The sequence below is a fragment of the Ixodes scapularis genome, unplaced genomic scaffold (assembly GCF_016920785.2).
Source record: "Ixodes scapularis isolate PalLabHiFi unplaced genomic scaffold, ASM1692078v2 PGA_scaffold15__6_contigs__length_5221840, whole genome shotgun sequence".
Lineage (NCBI taxonomy): Eukaryota > Metazoa > Arthropoda > Arachnida > Ixodida > Ixodidae > Ixodes > Ixodes scapularis.
Window position 1 is genome coordinate 5122207 of NW_024609841.1, and position 7010 is coordinate 5129216.

Below are 7010 nucleotides of genomic sequence, written 5' to 3' on the forward strand. Positions count from 1 at the left end.
CGGTATAACCATTCCTCCTCGGCGTCATTTGTTTCGCAGTCAGCGTAAACTATTTTGTGCACCTCACTGCACGTCAGCCCAAACAGGAACTTTTCCATGCAAACATTAAGCTAAAAAGCTTTTTTTTTTCTTTTTTTTTTTTTGCTGGACGGAAGAAGCTTGTTGTTTGAAGCCCAACTCACTTTTCTGAAACACTTGCTTTTTTTATATTCGATGAGATTTATTACACGCCTTTAGATTAGGTCCTTATTTTAACGATGACTTTTGCTGCAGCGCGAATAGACTGCCGCTGCTGATGCGCACTTTTAGGCGCTTTCTTCGTGGGATTTTTGTATCATTAAGAACTTGCTTTTTTACGTCAAATTTGTCCTAGATAATAATTAAAAGAAAAAAAAAACGGCTTTAGATCAGGAGGAAACCTTGAACCCCCCATGATCATTTTGCGCCTGTTGATAGTGATATTGTCACGAATGATAGATGATGAGGCGACGAATCAACATAAATTAAACGTTCAACGTAACGAACTTGTGCCAAGCAAAAAAAAAAAAGTAGCGTCGCAAGCGTCGGAGGTCGGCGGAATAGCACGACCGAACGAAAGAGCGAGACTGGTCCCCGATCGCCACTCGGAGCATCTTTAGTACCCACCTATAGGTTTTCGGAACATTCGGCGTAGAACGTTTGGTGCGTAGAACATTCGTACCTCGATCAGACGACAGGGTCGCCGATTTTACGAGAATTCCAAATTGAAGGAATAAAGAAAAGAAGCGTCCGTTCCCTTGAATCGGACCTGAGGCCTCCGCGCGGAAACCAAGTACGGTAACCGTTCGTCCACGCGCGCTCGGTCGGCGACGCGCCTATTGTCGCGTTTTGCGCCTTGAGTACGCTCTTATTTAAACAATTTCATCGTATTAACAGTCAAACCCTAAGGCGATAAAACCTTATCCCGAGTTAGCTAGCGAAACAGACAGTTAAGATTAGGGCCTAGCCTGGTACAGTAAAACTCAGCTGCACGCCTCCAGAAGAATCCAAGTGCCCAATTAAACCTTGCTATGGCGGCTCGTATACCCAAAAACGTTCACGGAGCTTTTTATTATTTTTTTTTCGTTGGCGCGTTTACATCAGTTGTAGCAGATTTACTACGAATTAAAGCGGAGAAGTACCGGCACATGCTGGCAAAATATCCAATTAATCACATTGCACGATTCGAATACAGATTACTCTAAACTCAAAATGTCTCGTTTTGCCCCGCCTTACCGTCCAATACAAGCCACGCTCTGCGCTCCCCTCTAGGTAGCTATATACAGGAACTCTACGCTCCTCAAGCTGTCAGTGACAATAGATATCAAGGCCGTAAGGGTAGGTTTGCTACGTCACCTAGAAAAGGCCTACCCGGGTCCGAGCGCTCCCTCCTTCCAATGTTATGTGTGTTTTGTAAGAAGAAAATGACAATGGTTTTAGAAATTCGTTTTTTTTTTTTGTTTGTACAGAAGCATTTAATTTAATTGACCTTCTTTAAATATTAGGTTTGAAGTCATTAATGATATCTTTCCTAAGCTCGCTTTAGACTGTAACCTAGTGGCGTAGGTAGGAAGTTTATGAGGCTCCAGCCTCCATCCCCCCCCCCCCCCCCTTTTCCCCCTAAAATATATTTAAGCAATTTTCGGCAGCAATGCTTCGTTTATTTCCGCATAAAAAGAACTCAGAAAATTCAGAGACAGGAGCGGCATTCCTTACGCGAAGACTATTTCCTGCGACAAAAGCGATCTAGCCGTTCTTGTATATCACCGCCCGAACGACTCTACGGGAACTCGCGAAAGATACAGGCGCCAAAGCGTGACGTGAAAGGAAGGAACGAACATACGTATAATATTAATCTTGTCACGAAAACGAACAAAAAAGAAAAAACAATAGCGGAACTTGCGCATTGTCGTCTGTGAATCCGCTTTGGTCACCATGAAACACTGTCGATCGGCGCCTTCCATCTCCCGGGAGCATCGTCGGTGCCTTAGTTTAGATCCGCAGGATATTGCGCTGCCCAACTGTCACGTCGAACGTCGGCCTCGGGCTTGCAGTACGTTGCAAGAAATAAACGGAGACAGAGGAAGAGCACGCGAAGGCTCGTGAAAAGTAGGCGTCACAATGTGGTGTTTCTCTGCCCGAGCATGTCTCTTCGGATGTAGATACTCTGATGCCATTTCGCCGCCCAATGCTTCTTTATGTATATATTTGCTTAGCACACTTGCTACGGAAGAAGACTGCGTTATAACACGGGGAGTACCGTTACAAATACCATCAGCTCGGCGCCCGGTGAAGACGCATAGCAGACAAAGCGGCAGCGATGTTTCTCGGGCCCGCTTTCTAAAGGGATTCGCCCGTTGGCATCCCATAAATCAGGGTACAGCGACGCAAATTAATATTTTACTCCTACGTATCCGGCATTTTCAGAACCACCTTACATTTTTTCACGCACAGATCACGAACTAAAAGTACGGATCCTTGCGGGACATCTTTTAATGCCGCCTCTTTGCACCAAAACTCCATCGATTGGAATAGCCTTCCCGTAGTAATAGCTGGAATTACTAACGCAGTTGATTGTAAGAATGCCAATAATAATTTGTTAAATAATGTCTCGTACTAATTTTTATATATTTTTTTTATTTTTGCCTTTTCATCGTTGTTACTTCTACACTGCCACGGGATAAAATGAAATGAAATTTCCTACTCCGAAGCAGTGCTGTGCCCGTTACCGTAAATAAGTAATGAAATAGCGTTACTCGTTACAATTGACAAAAACTAGCACGTTACAGAGGTCCGTTACCATTCTACAGACGTAACAAAATACCGGTGTCGTTCCGCGCTATAACTAACGGACGTTACTTTTACGTTAGTTTGTCGTTACTTTGGGTTTCACTGTTAGCATATGACCCCTGTTTTTTTTTTTAATATACCGCCTCTAGAAACCTCGCCAACAATACACTTGTTCAGGGGAGGAACTCACTGATCGAATGACGCTTTAGCGAACGCCGACATTTCACCGAATGACATGTTAGCGAATAGTCGGCTGCCGTGAAGCGGCGTTTAGGGGTGGGCCACGTGGGTTAACATTTTTTTGTAATGTGCCGCTGCAGACTCCCGCCCCTTAGCGGCGTAAGCGCAGAGAGAGAGAGAGGGGGGGGGGGGGGATAACAAGCGCCCCCGTTATTCACTAAAACATCGATTCGCTAAAACGTCCCTGTTCGCTAAAACGTCATTCGCTCATGTGATATGGCCCCGGAAACAATACTCAATAATAAAATTTCAAAATTTCAATAACCACACAAATACTAAGAAAGAAATTCACATTGCATTAATCAGGTTAGTAAACGATTCACTGACGGCAGGATGTGGTGTTTATCCTCGAACACGGGAGGCTTCGCGAGCGCGATTCGGAAAACTGAACTTTGCCCATAGCACCTGCCTGGGGAGAAGAAATCGCTCTGTAGAGAACGACCAGATGTCAGTTACGCCACGTAAATGATGCAAAATAGACCTCTTCGTGTAACCAAACTTAATCCGGTATAATAAACGTTATTTTATTTCTTCACAAAGCAACGTCACATTTCCAATTAACGACATGTCAGCGCCCGGCCACCGCTAACAGACTTGTTTTGCTTGAAAGCGTGGGAATGTCAGCGAATCCAAATTTAGTTCATTCTTTTTGTTGCTGCCAGAACAAGAATTAATTTGTTTCGAAGAGAAGGATGTGACCAGCTGGAGTAGCTAAGGTAGGGTGACCATATTCCTCAAGGTAGAAAACGGGACATCCCAACCGGGGAGGGGGGGGGGGGGGGTGTATTAGAGATTGAGGTTGGGAGAAAAATGTTTAATGAAATAACTGCTGTTTCTTCAAAACGTCATCGTATTGCACTAAATTTTACTATCTGGGTGAATTTCCCCCGCCTGAGTTTACGCCGCTTCACGGCGACAGTATGCGGCTGCTCATTGCAAAACTATTAACCCAGTTGGCCCCACCGTACAACCAGCAACCCAAGCAAACCCAATCCGCCGGAAAGGAAGTCCCATACTATTTAGCTCAGCAAAGTTTCGTCAACAACATTAGTTTTTCTTTTCACTGTTAATTGTAAAAAAGAAATATAAATATCGCCAAATGCACGACAAAAAAAAAATGTTCGAAAAAAAAATATACGCACACTTTGTGGATTGAACCTGGTGGGTTCAATGCGTGCGAAGCAGGCACCTTTCCATTAAGCTACGCTACCTTTCTTTTTTTTCGAATTTAAGTTCTTTGTAATTATTCGTTCTATACGAGACCCACCAATTTTCGCGTCGTGCGTATAGCCATTTCAGGTCGAGGTGCATGTGCTAGCTGCACTAATATTTTAAAGTACCTAGGGTTATTTTTGTAAAATATACTTGTGATAAGTAGGCATCATTTCGATTTGCTTCAACTCGCTTTGTGCCAATTTCGAAACTATGCACTCCTGCGACAACGGGACATGATTCCTTATGGGCACAAAAAGACGGGACGGCAGAAGCGGACCTCAAAAACGGGACTGTCCCGGCCAAAACGGGACGTCTGGTCACCCTAAGCTAAGGATGCTGAAGAAAAATCCTTTGAGCGGCGGCAGACTGTTGCCTTCTAAAAGGATGTCTCTTTCCAGCGAGACGGCTCCTCAGGGTACGGCGACGGTGATCTTAGCAGCTTCTATACAAAGACTGCACCAAGGACACTTAGGGGTTCCGCGCAGCGATAATCTCGCGCCTTTTGGGCCCGGTCGTGGGAACTCTACCGATGGAGTTTGAAATGACGCCGATATACATAGCTTTCTTGGGGTTCCTTTGGCACTTTTGCGTAGTGTACATAATAGAAAATATTTTATTTTTAAACAATCATGCGAGGAGATACCGTGAAATAATAACGGCATTACTTTACTCGCTATTGATTTGGGATTCTAACGACTATGTTAGTACGTTAGTAAATAAAAAACTAAGGCATTACCAGTAAGGTCGTTATATGTAACGCTTTAGTTCCAAATCTGCTCTTAAGGAGCATGGTTCAGACTACTATCACTTATAGCCGTGTTCCGATATCCGCTTTTCCTAATTATACTCGCATCATTCAAATCCCCATTGTCCCAGGCGCAACATACGATATTTCGGGGAAGAGAGCTATACTAAGCATATATGCTCAGATCGCTGCTATCCAGTAGACAATGATTGCCTCAAGGCGGTTTCTGGAATAGTCCATCGCTTGACCTCGAAAAAGGCGCCATCAAACAACCATTTAACGGAACACATAAACAGATCGTCCTCAGCGCCCCCATTTTCATTCGTGCACCTCTTAAGGGCTTTAAAACCTTACATCATGCAAAGGACAGTCCGCAGACACTGTCTGTGTCTTCCTCGCATGAAGGTCATATAAAATCTCTACGTTCGAACCAGAGATATGTGGAAAGCATGCATAAGCCGGGGTCACACCGCTCATACATCATACGCGAGTCACCGCAACATCCGTCTACCGAATGCCGGCTGGCCAAGTTTCCTCCTTGAACTCACTGTCACACGGCATTCGAAGCACGCATCACGCCGTGACTCTCGTTCGAATCTCTACGCAGACTGTCTTTTGGTATAATGCAGTGTGGCGGCGGTTTTAGCAATATGTGCTTGGCCGCAAGACTCCACGACTTTAGTACACTCCCGGGTAATACTAGAGAGTTTTAGTAGATCGTTCCCATGACTCCGATAACGATACCCGATACTCCGCCACCGCCTCCCTTGTGCATGCATAGTATCGTTATCGGGGCTATCGGAGGTATCGGAACGATCTACTAAAACTCTCTACTGAAAGTGACGTAACCATTCCTAGTATCGGGTTCGGTGTCACATCGCAATCCCCGTCGCAGCGAGTACTGAATCTCGTGTTCTCCATCTCAAGCACCTATGCTTGCATGGGCGTATACGCGACGGGGGACGCGTGAATCTACCGGAAGACCGATTTCACGCAGCGTCGCTCTAGAGGTGACTAATGCACCGCCCGGTCTCCCTAACGTTTGCGCGAACGGTTTGGAGGTACCCTCGCCTCTCGCAGTGGAAAGTGGGCACCTAAAATAATCACTGCTTGCTACCTGGGCTGGACGCAGGGGCGATAAAGAGAGAGGGAGAGAGAGAGAGAGGTGAGTGCAATGGAATACCGTCGAGTTGACCCAAACACCGACTCGGGGAGCCGAGAACCCAGCATTGCGCCGAGAGAACGCAGATTGGGTTTAGAGACAGTGCACGAGATGAACTATGCAGGTAGAGCTAACACCTGGCAAGGCAGAGGAAGCGATACCCGTGCTGCGTCGCCTTCAATCATCGCCTATCTCACACGTGCATGGCTTGAGAGCCGCGACTGGATGGTCGAGTAATCTCGGTTAATTTCCAGACTTCCGCTGTCTTCGTTAAGTTTGAAATCTTCATACATTTAATCCAGATCTGCGAGTTCGGATTACAAGTAACCCGCCCGGACTCGTAATTGCGATTCTTTAGGGTGGCCTTTTTATTGATACATGCCTCGCATAATTCACGGAATAATCGTAGAAGCGATTTTTTTTTGCTTCCGGGGGCAGATATACATAGACCAGATATCCAGGGCGCTTTGTTGTATAAAAAGAAAAAAAAAGCCAAGTTGACTGCTATTAGAATGTTGTTCTCGTTACGCGTTTCTCGAGGTTGGCGAAGATTATATGGGTTTACAACCGGCACAGTTAGTGGACTAACTAATTAAGATATTGCCGTGTACTATGTGCGTGTTCGTCACGCATAGCAAACACGACCTATTGAGCCCAAACGAAGGCGTATGCAACCGGAGACGCCGGCGGGGGAGAGCGAGCCACGGAGAAGCACGGGACGCCTAGAAGCCAAAGACTGTGGGCGCGATGCCAGACCAAACAAAACGCTTCTCATAAAACCAACCAATTGCAACCTAAACAGTTAAATAGATATGGCGTTGCATTATCCCAAATTATGAA